Genomic DNA, 5,157 nt, shown 5'->3' on the forward strand with positions numbered 1-5,157 from the left:
GTGTGCACTGTTGTCGGAGCAGCAGTACTTGTAGGTGCTGCTGTTGTTGTTGCAACAGTAGTAGGTGATGCTGTTGTTGTTGCTTCAGTAGTAGGGCCTGCAGTTGTAGGTGAAGCAGTAGTTGTAGGTTGCACCGTTGATGGAGCAGCAGTAGTTGTAGGTGCTGCTGTTGTTGTTGCAACAGTAGTAGATGCTGCTGTCGTAGATGCAGCAGTAGTTGTAGGTGGCACGGATGTCGGATTAGCAGTAGTAGTGGGTACTGCTGTTGTAGGTGCAGCAGTAGTTGTAGGTTGCACCGTTGTCTGAGCAGCAGTAGTTGTAGGTGCTGCTGTTGTTGTTGCAACAGTAGTAGGTGCTGCTGTCGTAGATGCAGCAGTAGTTGAAGTTTGAACCGTTGTCGGATTAGCAGTAGTTGTAGGTGCTGCTGTTGTAGGTGTTGCAGTAGTTGTAGGTTGCACCGTTGTCGGAGCAGCAGTAGTTGTAGGTGATGCTGTTGTTGTTGCAACAGTAGTAGGTGACGCTGTTGTTGTTGCAACAGTAGTAGGTGCTGCTGTCGTAGGTGCAGCAGTAGTTGTAGGTTGCACCGTTGTCGGATTAGCAGTAGTTGTAGGTGCTGCTGTTGTTGTTGCTTCAGTAGTAGGGCCTCTATTTGTCGGTGCAGCAGTAGCTGTAGGTTGCACCGTTGTCTGAGCAGCAGTAGTTGTAGGTGCTGCTGTTGTTGTTGCAACAGTAGTAGGGGCTGCAGTTGTAGGCGCAGCAGTAGTTGTAGGTGTTGCTGTTGTTGTTGCTTCAGTAGTAGGGCCTGCAGTTGTAGGTGAAGCAGTAGTTGTAGGTTGCACCGTTGATGGAGCAGCAGTAGTTGTAGGTGCAGTTGTTGTTGTTGCAACAGTAGTAGGTGCTGCTGTCGTAGGTGCAGCAGTAGTTGTAGGTTGCACCGTTGTCTGTGCAGCAGTAGTTGTAGGTGCTGCTGTTGTTGTTGCAACAGTTGTAGGTGCTGCTGTTGTAGTGCAGCAGTAGTTGTAGGTTGCACCGTTGTCTGAGCAGCAGTAGTTGTAGGTGCTGCTGTTGTTGTTGCAACAGTAGTTGTAGGTTGCACCATTGTCGGATTAGCAGTAGTTGTAGGTGCTACTGTTGTAGGTGTAGCTGTAGTTGTAGGTTGCACCGTTGTCTGAGCAGCAGTAGTTGTAGGTGCTGCTGTTGTTGGTGCAACAGTAGTAGGGGCTGCAGTTGTAGGCGCAGCAGTAGTTGTAGGGTTGTGCTGTTTGTTGAGTGCTTCAGTAGTAAGGGCCCTGCAGGTTGTAGGTGAAGCAGTAGTTGTAGGTTGCACCGTTGAATGGATATAGCAGTAGTTGTAGGGGTGCAACTGTTGTCGTTGCTTCAGTAGTCGGGCCCTGCAGTTGTAGGTGAAAAGCAGTAGTTGTTAGGTTGCCACCGTTGATTGGAAGCAGCAGTAGTTGTAGGTGCAGTTGTTGTTTGTTTGCAGACAGTAGTAGGGTTGCTGCTGTCGTAGGTGAAGCAAGTAGTTGGTGTAAAGTGGCACCACTTGTTGGAGCAAGTCAGTAGTTGTAGGTGCTGCATGTTGTGGTTGCATACAGTAGTAGGGGCTGCAGTTGTAGGTGCGGCAGTAGTTGTAGGTGGCACCGTTGTTGGAGCAGCAGTAGTTGTAGGTGCTTCTGTTGTTGTTGTTGCAACAGTAGTAGGGGCTGCAGTTGTAGGTGCGGCAGTAGTTGTAGGTGGCACCGTTGTTGGAGCAGCAGTAGTTGTAGCTGCTGCTGTTGTTGTTGTTGCAACAGTAGTAGGTGATGCTGTCGTAGGTGAAGCAGTAGTTGTAGGTTGCACCGTTGTCGGAGCAGCAGTAGTTGTAGGTGCTGCTGTTGTTGTTGCAACAGTAGTAGGGCCTGCAGTTGTAGGTGCAGGAGTAGTTGTAGGTGGCACCGTTGTTGGAGCAGCAGTAGTTGTAGGTGCTGCTGTTGTTGCAACAGTAGTAGGGGCTGCAGTTGTAGGTGCGGCAGTCGTGGTAGGTTGCACTGTTGTCGGAGCAGCAGTAGTTGTAGGTGCTGCTGTTGTTGTTGCAACAGTAGTAGGGCCTGCAGTTGTAGGTGCAGGAGTAGTTGTAGGTGGCACCGTTGTTGGAGCAGCAGTAGTTGTAGGTGCTGCTGTTGTTGTTGCAACAGTAAGTAGGGGCTGCAGTTGTAGGTGTGGCAGTAGTTGTAGGTTGCAACTGTTGTCGGAGCACGCAGTACTTGTAGGTGCTGCTGTTGTTGTTGCAAACACTAGTAGGTGATGTTGTCGTAGGTGCAGCAGTAGTTGTAGGTTGCACCGTTGTCGGAGCAGCAGTAGTGTAGGTGCTGCGATTGTTGTTGCAACAGTAGTAGTTGCTGCTGTTGTAGGTTCAGCAGTAGTTGTAGGTGGCACAGTTGTTGGAGCAGCAGTACTTGTAGTTGCTGCTGTTGTTGTTGCAACAGTAGTAGGTGCTGCTGTCATAGGTGCAGCAGTAGTTGTAGGTGGCACCGTTGTTGGAGCAGCAGTAGTTGTAGTTGCTGCTGTTGTTGTTGCAACAGTAGTAGGTGCTGCTGTCGTAGGTGCAGCAGTAGTTGTAGGTGGAATCGTTGTTGGAGCAGCAGTAGTTGTAGGTGGTACCGTTGGTCCGGAGGCGGCAGTAGTTGTAGGTGCGGCTGTTGTTCTTCCAACAGTAGTAGGGGCTGAAGATGTAGGTTGCAGCAGTAGTTGTAGGTGGCACCGTTGTCGGGGCAGCAGTAGTTGTAGGTGCTGCTGTTGTTGTTGTTGCAACAGTAGTAGGTACTGCAGTTGTAGGTGCAGCAGTAGTTGTAGGTGGCACCGTTGTTGGAGCAGCAACAGTTGTAGGTGCTGCTGTAGTTGTAGGTTGCACTGTTGTCGGAGAAGCAGTACTTGTAGGTGCTGCTGTGGTTGTTACAACAGTAGTAGGTGATGTTGTCGTAGGTGCAGCAGTAGTTGTAGGTTGCACCGTTGTCGGGGGCAGCAGTAGTTGTAGGTGCTGCTGTTGTTGTTGCAACAGTAGTAGGGCCTGCAGTTGTAGGTGCAGGAGTAGTTGTAGGTGGCACCGTTGTTGGAGCAGCAGTAGTTGTAGGTGCTGCTGTTGTTGCAACAGTAGTAGGGGCTGCAGTTGTAGGTGCGGCAGTCGTGGTAGGTTGCACTGTGTCGGAGCAGCAGTAGTTGTAGGTGCTGCTGTTGTTGTTGCAACAGTAGTAGGGCCTGCAGTGTGTAGGTGCAGGAGTAGTTGTAGGTGGCACCGTTGTTGGCGCAGCAGTAGTTGTAGGTGACTGCTGTTGTTGTTGCAACAGTAGTAGGGGCTGCAGTTGTAGGTGTGGCGAGTAGTTTGTAGGTGCACTGTTGTCGGAGCAAGCAGTACCTTGTACGGGTGCTGCTGTGGTTGTTGCAACAGTAGTAGGTGATGCTGTCGTAGGTGCGGCAGTAGTTGTAGGTTGCACCGTTGTCGGAGCAGCAGTAGTTGTAGGTGCTGCTATTGTTGTTGCAACAGTAGTAGTTGCTGCTGTTGTAGGTTCAGCAGTAGTTGTAGGTGGCACAGTTGTTGGAGGCAGCTAGTACTTGTAGTTGCTGCTGTGGTTGTTGCAACAGTAGTAGGTGCTGCTGTCATAGGTGCAGCAGTAGTTGTAGGTGGCACCGTTGTTGGAGCAGCAGTAGTTGTAGTTGCTGCTGTTGTTGTTGCAACAGTAGTAGGTGCTGCTGTCGTAGGTGCAGCAGTAGTTGTAGGTGGAAACTCGATTGTTGGAGCAGCAGTAGTTGTAGGTGGTACCGTTGTCGGAGCGGCAGTAGTTGTAGGTGCTGCTGTTGTTCTTCCAACAGTAGTAGGGGCTGAAGATGTAGGTGCAGCAGTAGTTGTAGGTGGCACCGTTGTCGGGGGGGAAGCAAGTAGTTGTAGTGCTGCTGATTGTTGTTGTTAGCAACAGTAGTAGGTACTGCAGTTGTATGGTGCAGCAGTAGTTGTAGGTGGGCACCGTTGTTGGAGCAGCAACAGTTGTAGGTGCTGCTGTTGTTGTTGCAAGAAGTAGTCGTGCTAGCTGACGTAGGTACAGCAGTAGTTGTAGGTGGCACTGTTTGTCGGAGCAGCAGTCGTTGTAGGTGCTGCTGTTTGTTGTTTGCAACAGTAGTAGTGCTGCAGTTGTAGGTGCAGCAGTAGTTGTAGGTATGGCACCGTTGTTGGAGCAGCAACAGTTGTAGGTGCTGCTGATGTATGTTTGCATACAGTAGTAGTTGCTGCGTGTTGGTAGGTGCAGCAAGTAGTTGTAAGGTAGGGCACCGTTGTTGGGAGCAGCAGTAGTTGTAGTTGCTGCTGGTTGTTCCGGTTGCAACAGTAGTAGGATGCTGGCCTGTCGTAGGTGCAGCAGTAGTTTGTAGGTGGCAGCCGTTGTATGGCGCAGCAGTAGTTGTGGGTGCTGCTGTTGTTGTATGCAAACAGTAGTAGGGGCTGCAGTTTGTAGGTGCGGCAGTAGTTTGTAAAGTATGCACTGTTGTCGGCAAGCAGGCAGTAGTTGTGAGGTGCTGCTGTTGTCTTGTCTGTCAACAGTAGTTGTGTAGGTGAGCAACCGTTTGTTGGAGCAGCAGTAGTTGTAGGTGCTGCTGTTGTTGTTGCAATAGTAGTATGGACTGCAGTTGTAGGTGCAGTAGTAGTTGTAGGTTGCACCATTGTCGGATTAGCAGTAGTTGTAGGTGCTACTGTTGTAGGTGTAGCTGTAGTTGTAGGTTGCACCGTTGTTGGAGCAGCAGTAGTTGTAGTTGCTGCTGTTGTTGTTGCAACAGTAGTAGGTGCTGCTGTCGTAGGTGCAGCAGTAGTTGTAGGTGGCACCGTTGTTGGAGCAGCAGTAGTTGTAGGTGCTGCTGTTGTTGTTGTTGCAACAGTAGTAGGGGCTGCAGTTGTAGGTGCGGCAGTAGTTGTAGGTGGCACCGTTGTTGGAGCAGCAGTAGTTGTAGGTGCTGCTGTTGTTGTTGCAGCTACATCAGCAGTTGTCGATACCACTGTTATGAAAACATTAAATATCACCCACACTGGTACTTTTAAAGGGGGGGGGAGGCAGGTAAATAGCAGGTACATAGCAGGTAAACAGCAGGTAAACAGCAGGTAAATAATTGAATCAACACAGTATTTGTGTTTCAGTC

The sequence above is a fragment of the Trematomus bernacchii genome, unplaced genomic scaffold (genome assembly GCF_902827165.1).
Source record: "Trematomus bernacchii unplaced genomic scaffold, fTreBer1.1, whole genome shotgun sequence".
Classification (NCBI taxonomy): domain Eukaryota; kingdom Metazoa; phylum Chordata; class Actinopteri; order Perciformes; family Nototheniidae; genus Trematomus; species Trematomus bernacchii.